Genomic DNA, 23,046 nt, shown 5'->3' on the forward strand with positions numbered 1-23,046 from the left:
CTAAGACTTTCTGTGTGGTTATAGATGACTTGTTTCAAGGGGATGTTGTGCACAGCAGCAACCAGGAGAGAACCGTCACTCTGGGTGCTGCTGGGTTTAATTCCGTGTTGTTGGTAATCAGAATTGAGAGTGAAGTATTCTGTGTAGCTCGGGATCTCAGACCAGCACTAACCAGACCTGCGAGGGTGTGATGGACAGGGTATCACTGCAGCCTTTCCTCACTGACTAAACACTGACCACACACCTCACGCATCGGTGTCAGGAATCAAGACAGAAAACACTGGAAAATGAAGGGTTTTGATGGAGTAAATAGAGAGAAACTGTTTCCAGTGGCAGGAGGGGACAGATTCAAGGAAATTGGCAAAAGAACCAGAGGGGAGATGAGGAGAGATTTTTTTACGCAGCGAGTTGTTCTGATCTGGAATTCGCTGCCTGAAAGGGCGGTGGAAGCAGATTCAATAATAACTTTCAAAAAGGGAATTGGATAAATACTTGAAAGGGAAAAATTTGCAGGGCTGTGAGGAAAGAACAGGGGAGTGGGACTAATTGGATAGATCTTTCAAAGAGCCGGCACAGGCATGATGGGCCGAATGGTGTATGATTTAATGATACTATGCCTGGCTGCTGTGCCGAAGGAATTTCCTGAGGTGCTTTGTTTTGTTTTTGCCCTGAGCTGAACCATAATCATTAAGGGCAGGAACCAGGGATTGGCACCCGGGGAGCGTGACTGTACCCCAGTGTTATACAGTGACAGACCTGTACCCACCAGTACTGTACCCCAGTGTTATACAGTGACAGACCTGTACCCACCAGTACTGTACCCCAGTGTTATACAGTGACAGACCTGGACCCACCAGTACTGTACCCCAGTGTTATACAGTGACAGACCTGTACCCACCAGTACTGTACCCCAGTATTATACAGTGACAGACCTGTACCCACCAGTACTGTACCCCAGTGTTATACAGGGACAGACCTGTACCCACCAGTACTGTACCCCAGTGTTATACAGTGACAGACCTGTACCCACCAGTACTGTACCCCAGTGTTATACAGTGACAGACCTGTACCCACCAGTACTGTACCCCAGTCTTATACAGTGACAGACCTGTACCCACCAGTACTGTACCCCAGTGTTATACAGTGACAGACCTGTACCCACCAGTACTGTACCCCAGTGTTATACAGTGACAGACCTGTACCCACCAGTACTGTACCCTAGTGTTATACAGTGACAGACCTGTACCCACCAGTACTGTACCCCAGCGTTATACAGTGACAGACCTGTACCCACCAGTACTGTACCCCAGTGTTATACAGTGACAGACCTGTACCCACCAGTACTGTACCCCAGTGTTATACAGTGACAGACCTGTACCCACCAGTACTGTACCCCAGTGTTATACAGTGACAGACCTGTACCCACCAGTACTGTACCCCAGCGGCGTACAGCGACAGACCTGTACAGGTGTGATGGGTTAATGTGCAGCAAAGGAAGAGTTTTGTTGTGCTGCCTCTTGTTGGTCTCAGAGAGTTGTGCTGAGATCTGCGATTAATGTCAACGATTCACTTCACTCCACACATTTAATTTCCACCTGTTGGAGCAGTTTTAGATTTTGTCTGATAGGGTTGTTGGATTCGGTAACATTCTGTTGAAATGTGTTGATGTCAGATAAATACAAAAATACACAGCTGCCCCTGTAAAGAGAAGAGGGATTGTAATGTTTTGTGGTGTGGATTTTTTGTTCAAACTGGATGAGCGGAGCAAGGACACTGATGAACTATGTCTGATTTCCAACATTTCCCTTTCTCTCTCATGCTGCACAGATCCCCCGCCTGATCATTTCAATGTATAAAATAATCAACTAATTTGGTAACTTTTTTTGTTCTTTTTTTTTAAAACAGAAAGAATTGAGAAAGTTTCCTCAGTGGTGGATTTGGCACAGCTCTCTCTCTGTAAGTAAATGGCTTTTCCCAGCACTGTTCGATGCATTCGGTGTGAAGCATAGAGTGAAAAGTGCAGTGTATTGGTGAAATATTCTGGAGAACGTGAGTTCAAATCCCACCATGAGAATTTGAATTCAGTTCGAAATAATCTGGAAGTAAATCAGTAAAAGTGACCATGAAGCTGTCGGATTGTTGTAAAAACCCAACTGGTTCACTAATGTCCTTTAGGGAAGGAAACCTGCCGTCCTTACCCGGTCTGGGCCTATATGTGACTCCAGTCCCACACCAGCGATTCAAGAAGGAGGCTCACTGCCACCTTCTGAGGGCAACTAGGGATGGGCAATAAATGGCAGCCTTGCCAGCGATGCCCACATCCCGAGAATGAATAAAAAAGGTGAGGAACAAAGAGCAGATTTTGGAACATTGATATTCATAACACGGCCACAACTGCCCTGAGCCTTGGCTTCCATCCATGGCCAGTCTGTACAGTATATTGACCAAACTTGGATTCAGGGCTGTACATGCACTGCAACCATGGTGCGCTAGTGCTGGAGGGAGTGCATGTTTAAGCTTAAAAATGGCAGGTTTATTCATTTCTCTTGTCACAGTTGACAAATTCCCCATCTGAAAACGGTGAGCTTAATGCTGACTCACGGAATAAACCTGTCATTTTTAAGAGTTGCTGTTCAAGATGTAGCTGAGGAGAAACCTTTCTAAGAAGCTCTTCTCCTCCTGACGATCCCCTGTACTGTGACTTCAATGGTCCAACTCAAAAGTTACAGCAGAATTATCTTCTGTAGATTTTAGTCTCTCTCACTTGGAAATGGAGCTATAAGCAGGGTCTCCATTTAGTAATTTGCATAACGGATGCTGCTGATAGATTCTGCCCAGACTCACCGACAGTGGGGGGTGCCCATGTTCGCGTGTGTCCGTCCGTGTGTGTGTGTGTGTGTGTGTGTATTTGTGCCCGCATGTGTGTGCATTTGTGTGACCGTGTGTCCCTGTATGTCCATGTGTGTGTCCCTGTGCGTGTGTGACCCGCTCCTGTATCGTGATCTGTATGTCATTAAAGAATTGCACTCCTCAGCTTTTGGTTTCATTTATTTCCCATTCTACTGCAAGCCTCCATCACCCCCTCCCCGACCCGTCCCCTCCCACCCCCTCCCCGACCCGTCCCCTCCCCGACCCGTCCCCTCCCCGACCCGTCCCCTCCCACCCCCTCCCACCCCCTCCCCGACCCGTCCCACCCCCTCCCACCCCCTCCCCGACCCACCCCCTCCCACCCCCTCCCCGACCCACCCGTCCCCTCCCCGACCCGTCCCACCCCCTCCCCGACCCACCCGTCCCCTCCCCGACCCACCCGTCCCCTCCCCGACCCACCCCGTCCCCTCCCCGACCCGTCCCCTCCCCGACCCGTCCCCTCCCCGACCCGTCCCCCTCCCCGACCCGTCCCCTCCCCGACCCGTCCCCTCCCCGACCCGTCCCCTCCCCGACCCGTCCCCTCCCCTCGCCACCCTCTCGCCACCCCCTCCACCACTCCCTCCACCACTCCCGCCCTACCCCCTCCCCTCCCAACCCCTCCGCCCTCCCAACCCCTCCCCCACCCCCTCCTGACCCCCTCTCGCACCTTCTCCTCCCACCCCCTACGCTACTCCCTCCCCCTCCTCACCTCTCTGATTCCTGCCCTGTGATGGGCTGTTGGCCGTGTGTTTTGGGTTTAACCTGGTTTTAATTGGTTAGGCTAACTCGTTATTAAGAGCAGCTTCTGCAAACGGTGTCCCTGAGCGTCTCTTTCTCTCAGGACCTCCCTTTGTGTTCAGGAGTACCCAGTGCCTGCCGGTGATGCAGATATGACCTGTCGATTTATTGAATGTGGGTGTTTGTTCTAAGTGTATTTTTGTCGTCTTGTATCCATGCCTGGCCGCTGTTGTTTCTCAGGGTTCCTCCCTGGGACGGTTTCCTGCGATCAGTCTAAAAATGTCCTTTCTAATTGTTGGCGGGATATTAGCACCAATCCAGGGTTGAACACCAGTGAGAAGAGGCAAGAATCTGGACCATTAAAAGAAAGACTTGCCTTTCGATCGTGCCTTTCACAATCTCAGGATGTCCCAAAGCGCTTTACAGCCAATTAAGTACTTTTGTTGTGTAATCACTGTTGTAATGTAGGAAACACCACAGCCAATTTGCTCACAGCAAGATCCCACAAACAGCAATGTGATAAATGATTAACAGGCAGAGAATAAAGAAGTCGGGTTAAGTTCATAAGAGCCTCAGTCCATTGTCGCGAGCCATTTATAGAGTTTAGGAGAAAAGTCTAAACAGGTACCTACAGGAGTAGCATCAGAGAAATGTGCAGCTCAATTCGGCCCATCACCCCTCTACCCTCTCACTGAGAGAGCTCTCCCCTCAGTCCCATTCCCCCTTTCCCCTTTAACCCCCATTGCCCCTCTACCCTCTCACTGAGAGAGCTCTCCCCTCAGTCCCATTCCCCCTTTCCCCCTTTAACCCCATTGCCCCCTCTACCCTCTCACTGAGAGAGCTCTCCCCTCAGTCCCATTCCCCCTTTCCCCTTAACCCATTACCCCTCTACCCTCTCTCTGAGAGACCTCTCCCCTCAGTCCCATTCCCCCTTTCCCCTTTAACCCCATTGCCCCTCTACCCTCTCTCTGAGAGAGCTCTCCCCTCAGTCCCATTCCCCTACTCTTTCCCCATTTTTTGCTCGGTACCTGTGAGAGAGGTGAATTGGTCCTTTGTTAATCCTTTACTTATTTTAAGGACAGCTGTTCAGTGATTGATTATTTAATAAATTTGGGTACCAGCGCCTGATCTTAAGATAGCCGTAAATTGTGGCAGGGGGCTGGGAGTTGAGGATAGAGGAAGCTGAGCCTTTGCTTGCTCGGTGCTACGGTGATGCTCACTAGCGTGTGATGGTGCTGGTGACCATGATGGTGAACTGGAGTGAAAGTGTCACAGCCATCCCAGTGTGAACTCACTCAGAGTGGAGCAATGCGCTCCCTGCTGGTCACAAACAGAACAGCCCCACCTTCATAGAATCAGAGAATCTTGCAGCACTGAAGGAGGCCATTCGGCCCATTGTGCCTCTGCCGGCTCTTAAAAAGAGCTATCCAATTAGTCCCACTCCCGCCCCCCCTCACCCCTGCTCTTTCCCCGTAGCCCTGCAAATTTTTCCTTTTCAGGTATGTGGCAATGTTCTATGATATGGTGTAGATGTACAACGTAGATGTACGACGTATGATGTAGATGCACGGCGTAGATGCACGGCGTAGATGTACGACGTAGATGTACGACGTAGATGCACGACATAGATTACGACGTAGATGTACGAGATGGATGGATGACGTGGGTTACGGGTGTAGATGTACGAGATGGATGGATGACGTAGGTTACGGTGTAGATGTACGAGATGGATGGATGACGTAGGTTACGGTGTAGATGTACGAGATGGATGGATGACGTGGGTTACGGTGTAGATGTACGAGATGGATGGATGACGTGGGTTACGGTGTAGATGTACGAGATGGATGGATGACGTAGGTTACGGTGTAGATGTACGAGATGGATGGATGACGTAGGTTACGGTGTAGATGTACGAGATGGATGGATGACGTAGGTTACGGTGTAGATGTACGAGATGGATGGATGACGTGGGTTACGGTGTAGATGTACGAGATGGATGGATGACGTGGGTTACGGTGTAGATGTACGAGATGGATGGATGACGTGGGTTACGGTGTAGATGTACGAGATGGATGGATGACGTAGGTTACGGTGTAGATGTATGATGTACATTATGGCATAGATGGTTTCATTCAAAATGAAAACAGATGTTTGGCCGTCAGTGTGTTTTTAGTTTATTTTGAGCAAAGTGGAAGTAAATCTGTTGTAAATGATAAATTGCAGAGTATTTAATCTACCCTGGAGGTTTATAAATAGGAACTTTTGAAATGTGGCTTTATTTTGGGTCGGGGGGAAGGGCACAGAACAGTAAGTAACTGTTGTATTACAGAGAAAGGCCACTGCCTCGTCTTTCATTGAACCAATTGATGGGCGATTCCAGCCGAATATTCGACCTTACCTGTGACCTTTAGGTGTCGAATGCCTGACTGTAATTCACCCAATAGCACAGTGGATGCTGAATGGGGAACTTCCAGTGGGTTTTTATGAGAATCACTATGGAAAAACGGATAAACTTATTTCTATGATCTGGTATTCACGAAACCACGGATAAATCACTTCAAATAAGCAGTGATGGAGTAGGTGGTACAGAAAGGCTGGGTACAAGCATCAAACCTCAGGGGTCCGGACACAACTCTCGCTCGGGGTCTCTGGATCACACGAAACATCATCACACCTAAACTGGCATATCAACTATTCTCTCATCACCACATCGAATTCCACAGAATGGGGCGTTGAGTTCTGATTATTGAAATCAGTGAAGGTTTAGGAATTGTAATCATGGTCTGTATTGAACTGACCCCAATCGAGCACAGCACCAGATCCCTGCTCCCCTTCCCAGATCCCTGCTCCCCTTCCCAGATCCCTGCTCCCCTTCCCAGATCCCTGCTCCCCCTTCCCAGATCCCTGCTCCCCCTTCCCAGCTTCCCAGTTTTCTAGAACAATGGTCGTGATTTTATCGGGGGTGCGGTGGGGTGGGGGGGTAATTCCTGTCGGGAAACCCAGAAGTAGGGGTTCCTGGACATCCGTACGATTTTGACGGAAGGACACTGTTCTGTTTTTTTTTGCTGGCCTGATTGACAGGCTGGTTTCAGTTGGACGGGAGAAGAGGATGGAAGAGGTAAGTGTTCAGCTAAATGTTAGATTGTGGGGGGAAGAATCAGTCATTGGGGGGGGTCGGAGATTGTGGTGGGGGGGGGTCAGTCATCGGGGGGGGTCGGAGATCGTGGTGGGGGGGGTCAGTCATCGGGGGGGTCGGAGATCGTGGTGGGGGGGTCAGTCATCGGGAGGGGGTCGGAGATCGTTGTTGAGGGGGTCGGAGATCGTTGTTGGGGGGGTCGGAGATCGTTGTTGGGGGGGGTCGGAGATCGTGGTTGGGGGGGTCGGAGATCGTTGTTGGGGGGGTCGGAGATCGTGGGGGGGGGTCGGAGATCGTGGGGGGGGGTCGGAGATCGTTGTTGGGGGGGTCGGAGATCGTTGTTGGGGGGGTCGGAGATCGTGGGGGGGGGTCGGAGATCGTGGGGGGGGGTCGGAGATCGTTGTTGGGGGGGTTGGAGATCGTGGTGGGGGGGTCAGTCATCGGGAGGGGGTCGGAGATCGTTGTTGAGGGGGTCGGAGATCGTGGTTGGGGGGGTCGGAGATCGTTGTTGGGGGGGTCGGAGATCGTGGGGGGGGGGTCGGAGATCGTGGGGGGGGGTCGGAGATCGTTGTTGGGGGGGTCGGAGATCGTTGTTGGGGGGGTCGGAGATCGTGGGGGGGGGGGTCGGAGATCGTGGGGGGTGTCGGAGATCGTGGTTGGGGGGGGTCAGTCATCGGGGGGGTCGGTCATCGTGGGGGGGTCGGGGATCGTGGGGGGGGGTCGGAGATCGTGGTTGGGGGGGTCTGTCATCACGGGGGGGTCGGAGATCGTGGGGTGATCGGAGATCGTGGTTGGGGGGGTCGGAGATCGTGGTTGGGGGGGTCGGAGATCGTGGGGGGGGTCGGAGATCGTGGTGGGGGGTGAGTCATTGGGGGTGAGTCATTGGGGGGTGAGTCATCGGGGGGGTCGGAGATCATGGTGGGGGGTGAGTCATTGGGGGGGGGGGGGGGTCGGTCATCGTGAGGGGGTTGGAGATCATGGCGGGGTTGGGTCGCTGCAGGTAGCTTTGTTGGGCCTGGGGGAAGCACTCCTGCTCCTTTGGGCCCACAAGCTGTGCTATAAAGACACTTAGCTGCAGTTTCGGGCCTTCTCGCCTCCTCTGACGCGGTGTGAAGGAGAAGGCCCCGGAATCCCCGCCCCCAGGGGCTAAAATCAAAAAAGCTTTGAAAATGGAGGCCCACAGCTTCCTTTAAAGCTTTTAATGCCCGTCCCGCCTCCTGAGAGCGGGTTGGTCGCCCGCCCCTCGTCCCGCCCCTCGTCCCGCCCCTCGTCCCGCCCCTCGCCTCGCCCCGCCCCTCGTCTCGTCCCGCCTCGCCCCGCCCCTCGCCCCGCCCCTCGCCCCGCCCCTCGTCCCGCCCCTCGTCCCGCCCCGCCCCTCGCCCCGCCCCTCGCCGCCCCTCGTCCCGCCCCTCGTCCCGCCCCTCCCCTCGTCCCGCCCCTCCCCTCGTCCCGCCCCGTCCCTCGTCCCGCCCCTCGTCCCGCCCCGTCCCTCGCCCCGCCCCTCGTCCCGCCCCGCCCCTCGTCCCGCCCCGCCCCTCGTCCCGCCCCGTCCCTCGCCCCGCCCCTCGTCCCGCCCCGCCCCTCGTCCCGCCCCGCCCCTCGTCCCGCCCCGTCCCTCGTCCCGTCCCTCGTCCCGCCCCGTCCCTCGTCCCGCCCCGTCCCTCGTCCCGCCCCTCGTCCCGCCCCGTCCCTCGTCCCGCCCCTCGTCCCGCCCCGTCCCTCGTCCCGCCCCTCGTCCCGCCCCGTCCCTCGTCCCGCCCCTCGCCCCGCCCCGCCCCTCGCCCCGCCCCGCCCCTCGCCCCGCCCCGTCCCTCGTCCCGCCCCTCGTCCCGCCCCTCGCCCCGCCCCGTCCCTCGTCCCGCCCCTCGTCCCGCCCCTCGTCCCGCCCCTGTGAAAACCGGAAATGGGGGGTTTTAGATTTGTGCAATTGTTACTGCACCCCTGCCCCCAACCCATCCACTTTTCCAGGCTAAAATCATGCCCAGTATGTCGAGGAGCCAACTAGGGAACAGGTTATTTTAGATCTACAATTGTGTAATGCAACAGGGTTAATTACTAATCTTATAGTTAAGGATCCTCTGAGGCAGAGTGATCAAAATAAGATAGAATTTCATATTAAGTTCGAAACTAGGGTCTTAAATTAAAACAGTGCCAATTACGTAGGTATGAGGGGTGAGTTGTCTGAGATAGATTGGGAAATTAGATTAAAAGATATGACGGTAGTTAAGCAATGGTGAACATTTAAAGAAATAATTCATAATTCTCTACGAATATACATACTCTTGAGGAATAAAAACTCCACGGGAAAAGTGATCTAACCGTGGCTAACTAGAGAAGTTAAGGATAATATTAGAATAAAAGAAGAGGCTTATAATGTTGCCAAAAAGAGCCTGAGGATCGGGAGGGTTTCGGAAACCAGCAAAGGATGACCAAGAAATTGATAAAAAGGGAGAAAATTGATTGAAAGTAAACTAGCAAGAAATATAAAAACGGATTGTAAGAGCTTCTACAAGTATGTAAAAAGGAGGAGAGCAGCAAAAGTAAACGTAAGGCAAAAGTAAACGTGAGGCTGAGACAGGAGGAATTATAACAGGGAATGAGGAAATGGCAGAGACATGAAACAAATATTTTGTATCTGTCTTCACAGTAGAAGACATAATAAACATACCAGAAATAATGAGGAACTAAGGGTGTAATGAGAGCGAGGAACTTAAAGTAATTAAGATTAGTAAAGAAAAAGTACTGGTGCAATTAATGGGACTAAAAACCGATAAATCCCCTGGACCTGATGGCCTACATCCTAGGGTTCTAAAGGAGGTGGTTGCAGAGATAGTGGATGCATTGGTTGTGATCTTCCAAAATTCCCTAGATTCCAGAACAGTCCCCGTGGATTGGAAGGTAATAAATGTAACCCCGCTATTCAAGAAAGGAGAGAGAGAGAAAACAGGGAACTACAGACCAGTTAGCCTAACATCAGTAATCGGGAAAATGTTGGAATCTATAAGATCATAGTAACAGGGCACTTCGAAAATCATGATATGATAGGAGGACGCAACAGGGCTGCAAAAGGATATAGACAGGTTAAGTGAGTGGGCGAGAAGGTGGCAGATGGAGTATAATGTGGAGAAATGTGAAATTATCCACTTTAGGAGGAAGAATAGAAAAGTGGAATAGTTTTTAAAAGGTGAGAGAATAAGAAATGTTGGTATTCAGAGGGATTTGGGTGTCCTTGCACACGAATCATAGAAAGTTAACATGCAGGTACAGCAAGCAATTAGGAAAGCAAATGGTATGTTGGCCTTTATTGCCTTTGTTGAGACAGTTTCCTAGAAGTAAAGGGAATTAGGGGTTACGGGGAGCGGGCAGGAAATTGGACATGAATTTAGATTTGAGGTTAGGATCAGATCAGCCATGATCTTATTGAATGGCGGAGCAGGCTCGAGGGGCCGATTGGCCTACTCCTGCTCCTATTTCTTATGTTCTTATGTAAGAGGGTTGGAATACAAGAGTAAGGAAATCTTGCTGCAATTATATAGGGTTCTGGTGAGACCACACCTGGAGTACTGTGTACAGTTTTGGTCTCCTTACCTAAGGAAGGATATACTTGCCTTCAAGGGGTGCAGCAAAGGTTCCCTAGATTGATTCCTGGGATGAGAGAGTTGTCCTATGCAGAGAGATTGAGTAGAATGGGCCTATCCTCTCTGGAGTTTAGAAGAATGAGGGGTGATCTCATTGAAATGAATTAAATTCTTAGAGGTCTTGACAGGGTAGATGCTGAGAGATTGTTTCCGTGGCTGGAGAGTCTAGAATTAGGGGGCATAATCGCAGGATAAAGGGTCGGTCATTTAGGACTGCAATGAGGAAAAAATCCTTCACTCAGAGGGTTGTGAATCTTTGGAATTCTCAACCCCAGAGGGCTGTGGATGCTGAGTCGTTGAGAATTGAATGGAGGAGCAGGCTTGAGGGGCCGTATGGCCTACTCCTGCTCCTATTTCTTATGTTCTTATCCAGATCCCTGCTCCCCTTCCCAGATCCCTGCTCCCCTTCCCAGATCCCTGCTCCCCTTCCCAGATTCTTGCTCCAATTTGTAAAAGTATTTATGGTATTCAGATTCCTGTCCCGTTTCCCAGCTTGGTTTGTTAAAGCAATGTATCGAGTTATGTTCCCCTGTGACTCCCTTACTCTTGTACTCCAACCCTCTTGCAATAAAGGCCAACATACCATTTGCTTTCCTAATTGCTTGCTGTACCTGCACGTTAACTTTCTATGATTCGTGTGCAAGGACACCCAAATCCCTTAGAATACCAACATTTCTTATTCTCTCACCTTTTTAAAAACTATTCTGCTTTTCTATTCTTCCTACTAAAGTAGATAATTTCACATTTCCCCACCTTCTGTAAATATTGTACAGATCGGGGGGACTGTTCGTTCTGTGGATATTGTACAGATCGAGGGGACTGTTCGTTCTGTGGATATTGTACAGATCGAGGGGAATGTTCGTTCTGTAGATATTGTACTGATCGAGGGGTCTGTTCGTTCTGTAGATATTGTACAGATCGAGGGGACTGTTCGTTCTGTAGATATTGTACAGATCGAGGGGACGGATCGTTCTGTGGATATTGTACAGATCGAGGGGACAGATCGTTCTGTGGATATTGTACAGATCGAGGGGACTGTTCGTTCTGTAGATATTGTACAGATCGAGGGGACTGTTCGTTCTGTAGATATTGTACAGATCGAGGGGACTGTTCGTTCTGTGGATATTGTACAGATCGAGGGAACTGTTCGTTCTGTGGATATTGTACAGATCGAGGGGACTGTTCGTTCTGTAGATATTGTACAGATCGAGGGGACTGTTCGTTCTGTGGATATTGTACAGATCGAGGGGACTGTTCGTTCTGTGGATATTGTGCTGATCGAGGGGACTGTTCGTTCTGTGGATATTGTGCTGATCGAGGGGACGGATCGTTCTGTGGATATTGTACAGATCGAGGGGAATGTTCGTTCTCTACATATTGTACAGATCGAGGGGAATGTTTGTTCTGTAGATATTGTACAGATCGAGGGGACTGTTCGTTCTGTGGATATTGTACAGATCGAGGGGACTGTTCGTTCTGTGGATATTGTGCTGATCGAGGGGACTGTTTGTTCTGTGGATATTGTACAGATCGAGGGGACGGATCGTTCTGTGGATATTGTACAGATCGAGGGGACGGATCGTTCTGTGGATATTGCACAGATCGAGGGGACTGTTCGTTCTGTGGATATTGTACAGATCGAGGGGACTGTTCGTTCTGTGGATATTGTACAGATCGAGGGGACTGTTCGTTCTGTAGATATTGTACAGATCGAGGGGACTGTTCGTTCTGTGGATATTGTACAGATCGAGGGGACTGTTCGTTCTGTAGATATTGTACAGATCGAGGGGACGGATCGTTCTGTAGATATTGTACAGATCGAGGGGACGGATCGTTCTGTGGATATTCTACAGATCGAGGGGACGGATCGTTCTGTGGATATTGTACAGATCGAGGGGACTGTTCGTTCTGTGGATATTGTACAGATCGAGGGGACTGTTCGTTCTGTGGATATTGTACAGATCGAGGGGACTGTTCGTTCTGTAGATATTGTACAGATCGAGGGGACTGTTCGTTCTGTGGATATTGTACAGATCGAGGGGACTGTTCGTTCTGTAGATATTGTACAGATCGAGGGGACGGATCGTTCTGTAGATATTGTACAGATCGAGGGGACTGTTCGTTCTGTGGATATTGTACAGATCGAGGGGACTGTTCGTTCTGTAGATATTGTACAGATCGAGGGGACGGATCGTTCTGTAGATATTGTACAGATCGAGGGGACTGTTCGTTCTGTAGATATTGTACAGATCGAGGGGACTGTTCGTTCTGTGGATATTGTACAGATCGAGGGGACTGTTCGTTCTGTAGATATTGTACAGATCGAGGGGACGGATCGTTCTGTGGATATTGTACAGATCGAGGGGACGGATCGTTCTGTAGATATTGTACAGATCGAGGGGAATGTTCGTTCTGTGGATATTGTACAGATCGAGGGGTCTGTTCGCTCTGTGGATATTGTACAGATCGAGGGGACTGTTCATTCTGTAGATATTGTACAGATCGAGGGGAATGTTCGTTCTGTGGATATTGTACAGATCGAGGGGAATGTTCGTTCTGTAGATATTGTACAGATCGAGGGGACTGTTCGTTCTGTAGATATTGTACAGATCGAGGGGAATGTTCGTTCTGTGGATATTGTACAGATCGAGGGGACGGATCGTTCTGTGGATATTGTACAGATCGAGGGGACTGTTCGTTCTGTGGATATTGTACAGATCGAGGGGACTGTTCGTTCTGTGGATATTGTACAGATCGAGGGGACTGTTCGTTCTGTAGATATTGTATAGATCGAGGGGACGGATCGTTCTGTAGATATTGTACAGATCGAGGGGACTGTTCGTTCTGTGGATATTGTACAGATCGAGGGGACTGTTCGTTCTGTAGATATTGTACAGATCGAGGGGACTGTTCGTTCTGTGGATATTGTACAGATCGAGGGGACTGTTCGTTCTGTGGATATTGTACAGATCGAGGGGACTGTTCGTTCTGTAGATATTGTACAGATCGAGGGGACGGATCGTTCTGTAGATATTGTACAGATCGAGGGGACTGTTCGTTCTGTGGATATTGTACAGATCGAGGGGACTGTTCGTTCTGTAGATATTGTACAGATCGAGGGGACTGTTCGTTCTGTGGATATTGTACAGATCGAGGGGACTGTTCGTTCTGTAGATATTGTACAGATCGAGGGGACGGATCGTTCTGTAGATATTGTACAGATCGAGGGGACTGTTCGTTCTGTGGATATTGTACAGATCGAGGGGACGGATCGTTCTGTAGATATTGTACAGATCGAGGGGAATGTTCGTTCTGTGGATATTGTACAGATCGAGGGGTCTGTTCGTTCTGTGGATATTGTACAGATCGAGGGGACTGTTCGTTCTGTTGATATTGTACAGATCGAGGGGAATGTTCGTTCTGTGGATATTGTACAGATCGAGGGGAATGTTCGTTCTGTAGATATTGTACAGATCGAGGGGACTGTTCGTTCTGTAGATATTGTACAGATCGAAGGGAATGTTCGTTCTGTAGATATTGTACAGATCGAGGGGACTGTTCGTTCTGTGGATATTGTACAGATCGAGGGGACTGTTCGTTCTGTGGATATTGTACAGATCGAGGGGACTGTTCGTTCTGTAGATATTGTACAGATCGAGGGGACTGTTCGTTCTGTGGATATTGTACAGATCGAGGGGACTGTTCGTTCTGTAGATATTGTACAGATCGAGGGGACTGTTCGTTCTGTAGATATTGTACAGATCGAGGGGACTGTTCGTTCTGTGGATATTGTACAGATCGAGGGGACTGTTCGTTCTGTAGATATTGTACAGATCGAATGGACTGTTCGTTCTGTAGATATTGTACAGATCGAGGGGACTGTTCGTTCTGTGGATATTGTACAGATCGAGGGGACTGTTCGTTCTGTAGATATTGTACAGATCGAGGGGACGGATCGTTCTGTGGATATTGTACAGATCGAGGGGACGGCTCGTTCTGTGGATATTGTACAGATCGAGGGGACGGATCGTTCTGTGGATATTGTACAGATCGAGGGGACTGTTCGTTCTGTAGATATTGTACAGATCGAGGGGACTGTTCGTTCTGTAGATATTGTACAGATCGAGGGGACGGATCGTTCTGTGGATATTGTACAGATCGAGGGGACTGTTCGTTCTGTAGATATTGTACAGATCGAGGGGACTGTTCGTTCTGTGGATATTGTACAGATCGAGGGGACTGTTCGTTCTGTAGATATTGTACAGATCGAGGGGACTGTTCGTTCTGTAGATATTGTACAGATCGAGGGGACTGTTCGTTCTGTGGATATTGTACTGATCGAGGGGACGGATCGTTCTGTGGATATTGTACAGATCGAGGGGACTGTTCGTTCTGTGGATATTGTACAGATCGAGGGGACGGATCGTTCTGCAGATATTGTACAGATCGAGGGGACGGATTTAAATTTAACAATTGAGCTAGTATCAATTGCTGTTTGCGGAAGAGAGTTCCAAACTTCTACCACCCTTTGTGTGTAGAAATGTTTTCTAATCTCACTCCTGAAAGGTCTGGCTCTAATTTTTAGACTGTGCCCCCTACTCCTAAAATCCCCAACCAGCGGAAATAGTTTCTCTCTATCCACCCTATCTGTTCCCCTTAATATCTTATAAACTTCGATCAGATCATCCCTTAACCTTCTGAACTGCAGAGAATACAACCCCAATTTGTATAATCTCTCCTCGTAACTTAACCCTTGAAGTCCGGGTATCATTCTAGTAAACCTACGCTGCACTCCCTCCAAGGCCAATATGCCCTTCCGAAGGTGCGGTGCCCAGAACTGCTCACAGTACTCCAGGTGCGGTCTAACCAGGGTTTTGTATAGCTGCAGCATAACTTCTGCTCCCTTGTACTCTGGTCCTCTCGATATAAAGGCCAGCATTCCTTTAGCCTTATTGATTACTTTCTGCACCTGTTCATGACACTTCAATGATCTATGTACCTGAACCCCTAAGTCCCTTTGGACATCCACAGTTTTTAACTTTTTACCATTTAGAAAGTACCCTGTTCTATCCTTTTTTGATCCAAAGTGGATGACCTCACATTTGTCTACATTGAATTCCATTTGCCACAGTTTTGCCCATTCACCTAATCTATCAATATCCCTTTGTAATTTTATGTTTTCATCTACACTGCTTACAATGCCACCAATCTTTGTGTCATCGGCAAACTTAGATATGAGACTTTCTATGTCTTCATCTAAGTCGTTAATAAATATTGTGAATAATATTATTCATAACCCTCTGATTTGTCCTCTGAAATCGTCAATGTATCAAATATATAATGTGGTATTTGTACAACCTGTGGACTCTGTTTCCCTGCACCCACTGTATCGAACCCCTTCGTGACTTTAAATACCTCAGAATGCAAATACAGACCTCGTCCTCATCCTGTTTCCCAGACCGTTGATCCTGAATTGATCCCTGACAGAAGCTGGCGTAGCCTGCTGGCTCCATCTCCTGGATCCTGAGTGTGGAGGCAAAGGATTTCTGCTGGATCGGAAATCGCCTGCAGACCAGTGCAATCGTTTCAAACTCTCACTCACACCATCTGCCTCTGATACCCTGAGACCTCCAATCAGTGACTCCCACCAGCTGCTAATGACACTGTTTGACAAAGCATGTGGAATCTGAAGTCAATCAGTGAAACACATGGGCTGTGTGTCTGTGTTTTACATTTAGGCTGGACATCTTCCTCGAAACTGCTGTGATTTCATGTCGAGTTTCTGCTGTGATTTCATGTCGAGTTTCTGCTGTGTTCCGCCGCGAGAGAATGGATATTTCCTCATCGCAGAGTCGGCGAAAGGCATTGATGTTATTTTTAAAAAGAATTTAAAATACCTAACCATGAAATTACAAACATTCCCCGTTTTCCGACACATTCAAACGGCCGCCCAGTGCACGACAGGCAGCGGGTGATGGGCGCATGGTCTGAGGTTTGACAACTGTTCAATTCTGATTCATCGTGTTCTGGTCTCACATTTTAGATTTTGTCTCTGATCCATCTGGGCGGAGTGAAGTGATTGTGGTCAGAGCTTTTGGTTGGCAGAGGGTAAAAGTTTCTGCAAGTGTCGAGTTCCCTACGAACTGATACTTGAATTTTGGAGCATTCTCGTTGCATTGTCCCTCTCAGATGCAACAACAACAATTTGCATTTATATAGTGCCTTTAACATCGTAAAATATCCCAAGGCACTTCACAGGAGCGTAATCAGATTTGACACCGAGCCACATAAGGAGATATTAGGACAGGTGACCAAAAGCTTGGTCAAAGAGGTAGGTTTTAAGGACCATCTTAAAGGAGGAGAGAGAGAGGTAGAAAGACGGAGAGGTTTAGGGAGGGAATTCCAGAGCTCAGGGCCGAGGCAGCTGAAGGCACGGCCAACAGTGGTGGAGCGATTAAAATCGGGGATGCGCAAGAGGCCAGAATTGGAGGAGCGCAGAGATCTCGGAGGTTGTAGGGCTGGAGGAGCTTGTCTGTTCAGGACTTTGATTCATCGAGCGCTGTTACCATTCTTCACAGCTCTCTATCGCTTCAGACATGTTGGTGTAAATAACTGCATTTCTGACAATATTCACGGCCTTTTCATGTCTCTGTTTCAAAGCATCTCATGGAATGAATTACTTTGAAGTGTGACGACTGTTGTTTGCAGCTCAACGCGTAGCAGTTCTACACCAGAGATCCGACTGCAGGAGCGAGATGAGTTGGTCTGTTTCTGGTGGTTTTGGTTAAGGGGGGATTGTCGATTCCTCCTTTGCAAATATGTGGCCCCCGTGAACAATGGGGAAAGGCAGAGGGGCTTCGGTCCAGCAGTTCATCCGAAGGATGGGATGTCCGGGACTGCTGAAATGCCACGGTGCTGTTTCAGCCCGGATTCTGTTCGGGGGCTGAAGTCCACAATCATAGAATCATAGAAAGGTTACAGCACGGAAGGAGGCCATTCGGCCCATTGAGTCCATGCCGGCTCTGTGCAAGAGCAATCCAGCCAGTCCCACTCCTCCGCCTTATCCCTGTTGCCCTGCAAATTTTTTCCTTTCAAGTACTTATCCAGTTCCCCTTTGAAGACCATGATTGAATCTGCCTCCACCACCCCCTCGGGCAGTGCATTCCTGATCCTAACCACCCGCTGTGTAAAAAAGTTTTTCCTCATGTCACCTTTGGTTCTTTTGCCAGTCACCTTAAATTTATGTCCTCTGGTTCTTGACCCTTCCGCCAATGGGAACAGTTTCTCTCTACCTACTCTGTCCAGACCCTTCATGATTTTGAATACCTCTATCAAATCTCCTCTCAACTGTCTCTGTTCCAAGGAGAACAATCCCAACTTCTTCAGTCTATCCACGTAACTAAAGTCTCTCATCCCTGGAATCATTCTAGTAAATCTCTTCTGCACCCTCTTTAAGGCCTTCACATCTTTCCTAAAGTGCGGTGCCCAGAACTGGACACAATACTCCAGTTGTGGTCAAACCAGTGTTTTATAAAGGTTCATCATGATTTCCTTACTTTTGTACATTATGCCTCTATTTATAAAGCCCAGGATTCCGTATGCATTTTTAACCACTTTCTCAACCTGCCCTGCCACCACCAACAATTTGTGTACAGATACCCCCAAATCTCTCTGTTCCTGTACCCCTTTTAGAGTTGTACCCTCTTGTTTATATTGCCTCTCATTCTTCCTACCGAAATGTATCATTTAGTATTTTCTGTGTTAAATTTCATCTGCCATGTGTCCGCCCATGTCAGCAGCCTGTTTATATCCTCTTGAAGTCTATCACTATCCTCCTCACTGTTTACTACCCTTCCAAGTTTTGTGTCATCTGCTAATTTTGAAATTGTGCCCTGTACACCCAAGTCCAAGTCATTAATATATATCAAGAAAAGCAGTGGTCCTGGTAATGGCCCCTGGGGAACACCACTGTACACCTCCCTCCAGTCCGAAAAACAACCGTTCACCACTACTCTCTTTCCTGTTACTTAGCCAATTCTGTATCCATGTTGCTACTGCCCCCTTTATTCCATGGGCCACAGTCTTGATGACAAGCCTATTATGCGGCACTTTATCAAATGCCTTTTGAAAGTCCATAAACATCACATCAACCGTATTGCCCTCATCGACCTCTCTGTTACCTCATCAAAAAACTCTATCAAGTTGGTTAAACATGATTTGCCTTCAACAAATCCGTGCTGGCTTTCCCTAATCAATCCACACTCATCCAAGTGGCTGTTAATTCTGTCCAGGATTATCGTTTCTAAAATTTCCCCCACTACGGAGGTTAAACTGACTGGCCTATAGTTGCTGGGCTTATCCTTACACCATTTTTTGAACCAGGGTGTAACATTTGTAATTCTCCAGTCCTCTGGCACCACCCCTGTATCTAAGGATGTTTGGAAGATTATGGCCAGAACCTCCACAATTTCCACCCTTACTTCCCTCAGCAACCTAGGATGCATCCCATCCGGACCGGGTGGCTTATCTACTTTAAGTACAGCCAGCCTTTCAAGTACCTCTTCTTTATCAATTTTTAGCCCATCCAGTATCTCAACTATCTCTTCCTTTACTGAGACTCTGGCAGCATCTTCTTCCTTGGTAAAGACAGATGCAAAATACTCATTTAGTACCTCGGCCATCCCCTCTGCCTCCATGAGTAGATCTCCTTTTTGGTCTCTAATCAGCCCCACCCCTCCTCTTATATGCCTGTAGAAGACTTTTGGATTCCCTTTTATGTTGGCCGCCAGTTTATTCTCATATTCTCTCTTTGCCCCTCTTATTTCTTTTCTCACTTCCCCTCTGAACTTTCCATGTTCTGCCTGGTTCTCACTTGTGTTATCGATCTGACATCTGTCATACACCCCTTTTCCCTGCTTCGTCTTGTCCTCTGCCCAGAGGCGAGAGTCCCACCCACTGAGATCAGCCTCGATGGTGATGCTGTTTGACATCACCATGTCCAGATGGATTGTCACGCTGAACGATTTCTAAGTCAGTGCATGTCATCTGTTTTACATTCATTCTTCGGGATGTGGACGTCGCTGGCAAGACCGGCATTTATTGTCCATTTGCCCTGGGAAGGCGGTGATGGGCCTTTTTTATAGTAGTTTGATACAACTGATCGACTTGCTGGACTACTTCACAGGGCAGTTAAGAGTCAACCACATTGGTGTGGGGACTGGAGTCACATATAGGCCCAGACCGGGTAAGGACGGCAGGCTTCCTTCCCTAAAGGACATTAGTGAACCAGTTGGGTTTTTACGACAATCCGACAGCTTCATGGTCACTTTTACTGAGACCGGCTTTTTATTTCCAGATTTTTTTAAACTGAATTCAAATTTTCAAACTGCCCTGGTGGGATTTGAACTTACATTCTCTGGATTATTAGTCCAGTAACATGTCCACTGCCCACTTTCTGAAATAATCCAGTCGTATTTCAAAGATTGGTAAACTACTGGACGACATAATGAAGGATGAAATTACGCAACACTTGGAGAAACATCAGTTAATCAGTTTCAGTCAGCAGAGAGCTCCAAAAGACATATCATGTTCGGCTAACCTTATAAGAATTCTTTGAAGAAACAGGAGAGAGGTTAGAAAAAGGAAAAATGTAAGGAATCTTACAACACCAGGTTATAGTCCAACAAATTTATTTTAAAATCACAAGCTGACGAAGGGGATAATCTCCGAAAGCTTGTGATTTTAAAATAAATTTGTTGGAATATAACCTGGTGTTGTAAGATTCCTTACACTTGTCCACCCCAGTCCATCACCGGCATCTCCACATCAGAAAAAGGAAATGCAGTGGATGTGGTTTATGTGGATTTTTAAAAAGAGATTTATGACGAGGACAATGGTACGTGGAATTAGAGGCAAACTCGAGTTAGAAGGAGCTGGGGTTAACTCAGACTGGAAAGAACTGGTGAATGAGGTCCCACTGGGTCAGCGATGGGGCTGTGTTTATTTACTACATGAGGAAATGATCTGGACATAGAAAGTCAGGGAACAGAGTTGAAATTTGCTGATGACACTAAATTGGGGTTTATGGCACAGTGTGACAAGGATCGTGACCGCAGGAGAGCGAGGACAGGCGGATTAGAATGGGGAACGGGTGGTGTACTGTTTACAGTGCGAGGACAGGGGGATTAGAATGGGGATCGGGTAGTGTACTGTTTACAGTGCGAGGACAGGCGGATTAGAATGGGGATCGGGTAGTGTACTGTTTACAGTGCGAGGACAGGCGGATTAGAATGGGGAACAGGTAGTGTACTGTTTACAGTGCGAGGACAGGCGGATTAGAATGGGGATCGGGTAGTGTACTGTTTACAGTGCGAGGACAGGCGGATTAGAATGGGGAACAGGTAGTGTACTGTTTACAGTGCGAGGACAGGCGGATTAGAATGGGGAACGGGTAGTGTACTGTTTACAGTGCGAGGACAGGCGGATTAGAATGGGGAACGGGTAGTGTACTGTTTACAGTGCGAGGACAGGCGGATTAGAATGGGGAACAGGTAGTGTACTGTTTACAGTGCGAGGACAGGCGGATTAGAATGGGGAACGGGTGGTGTACTGTTTACAGTGCGAGGACAGGGGGATTAGAATGGGGAACGGGTAGTGTACTGTTTACAGTGCGAGGACAGGCGGATTAGAATGGGGATCGGGTAGTGTACTGTTTACAGTGCGAGGACAGGCGGATTAGAATGGGGAACAGGTAGTGTACTGTTTACAGTGCGAGGACAGGGGGATTAGAATGGGGATCGGGTAGTGTACTGTTTACAGTGCGAGGACAGGCGGATTAGAATGGGGAACGGGTAGTGTACTGTTTACAGTGCGAGGACAGGCGGATTAGAATGGGGATCGGGTAGTGTACTGTTTACAGTGCGAGGACAGGCGGATTAGAATGGGGAACGGGTAGTGTACTGTTTACAGTGCGAGGACAGGCGGATTAGAATGGGGAACGGGTAGTGTACTGTTTACAGTGCGAGGACAGGCGGATTAGAATGGGGAACGGGTAGTGTACTGTTTACAGTGCGAGGACAGGCGGATTAGAATGGGGAACAGGTAGTGTACTGTTTACAGTGCGAGGACAGGGGGATTAGAATGGGGAACGGGTAGTGTACTGTTTACAGTGCGAGGACAGGCGGATTAGAATGGGGAACAGGTAGTGTACTGTTTACAGTGCGAGGACAGGCGGATTAGAATGGGGAACGGGTAGTGTACTGTTTACAGTGCGAGGACAGGCGGATTAGAATGGGGAACGGGTGGTGTACTGTTTACAGTGCGAGGACAGGCGGATTAGAATGGGGAACGGGTAGTGTACTGTTTACAGTGCGAGGACAGGCGGATTAGAATGGGGAACGGGTAGTGTACTGTTTACAGTGCGAGGACAGGCGGATTAGAATGGGGAACGGGTAGTGTACTGTTTACAGTGCGAGGACAGGCGGATTAGAATGGGGAACGGGTAGTGTACTGTTTACAGTGCGAGGACAGGCGGATTAGAATGGGGAACGGGTGGTGTACTGTTTACAGTGCGAGGACAGGTGGATTAGAATGGGGAACGGGTAGTGTACTGTTTACAGTGCGAGGACAGGGGGATTAGAATGGGGAACGGGTAGTGTACTGTTTACAGTGCGAGGACAGGGGGATTAGAATGGGGATCGGGTAGTGTACTGTTTACAGTGCGAGGACAGGCGGATTAGAATGGGGAACGGGTAGTGTACTGTTTACAGTGCGAGGACAGGGGGATTAGAATGGGGAACGGGTAGTGTACTGTTTACAGTGCGAGGACAGGCGGATTAGAATGGGGAACGGGTAGTGTACTGTTTACAGTGCGAGGACAGGCGGATTAGAATGGGGAACGGGTAGTGTACTGTTTACAGTGCGAGGACAGGCGGATTAGAATGGGGAACGGGTAGTGTACTGTTTACAGTGCGAGGACAGGGGGATTAGAATGGGGAACGGGTGGTGTACTGTTTACAGTGCGAGGACAGGCGGATTAGAATGGGGAACGGGTAGTGTACTGTTTACAGTGCGAGGACAGGGGGATTAGAATGGGGAACAGGTAGTGTACTGTTTACAGTGCGAGGACAGGGGGATTAGAATGGGGATCGGGTAGTGTACTGTTTACAGTGCGAGGACAGGCGGATTGGAATGGGGAACGGGTAGTGTACTGTTTACAGTGCGAGGACAGGGGGATTAGAATGGGGATCGGGTAGTGTACTGTTTACAGTGCGAGGACAGGCGGATTGGAATGGGGATCGGGTAGTGTACTGTTTACAGTGCGAGGACAGGCGGATTAGAATGGGGAACGGGTAGTGTACTGTTTACAGTGCGAGGACAGGGGGATTAGAATGGGGATCGGGTAGTGTACTGTTTACAGTGCGAGGACAGGGGGATTAGAATGGGGAACGGGTAGTGTACTGTTTACAGTGCGAGGACAGGCGGATTAGAATGGGGAACAGGTAGTGTACTGTTTACAGTGCGAGGACAGGGGGATTAGAATGGGGAACAGGTAGTGTACTGTTTACAGTGCGAGGACAGGCGGATTAGAATGGGGAACGGGTAGTGTACTGTTTACAGTGCGAGGAC

General features: G+C 48.9%; 1 protein-coding gene across 16 annotated transcripts in view; it reads left to right on the top strand.

The window, feature by feature from the left end:
* The window catches only part of lpp (LIM domain containing preferred translocation partner in lipoma), a 507,683-nt gene that overhangs the window by 103,610 nt on the left and 381,027 nt on the right, over nt 1–23,046 (top strand). For 14 of the 16 annotated variants that reach the window (XR_010965395.1, XR_010965397.1, XR_010965396.1 and 11 more), the window contains one exon: nt 1,906–1,956. The exons of the other annotated variants lie outside the window; for them this stretch is intronic. The gene's annotated coding sequence lies outside the window, so the exon portion shown is untranslated. The remainder of the gene's footprint in view (nt 1–1,905; nt 1,957–23,046) is intronic. 16 annotated transcript variants of the gene reach the window in all.

Source organism: Heptranchias perlo, chromosome 13, assembly GCF_035084215.1.
Source record: "Heptranchias perlo isolate sHepPer1 chromosome 13, sHepPer1.hap1, whole genome shotgun sequence".
In the NCBI taxonomy this organism is placed as follows: Eukaryota; Metazoa; Chordata; class Chondrichthyes; order Hexanchiformes; family Hexanchidae; genus Heptranchias; species Heptranchias perlo.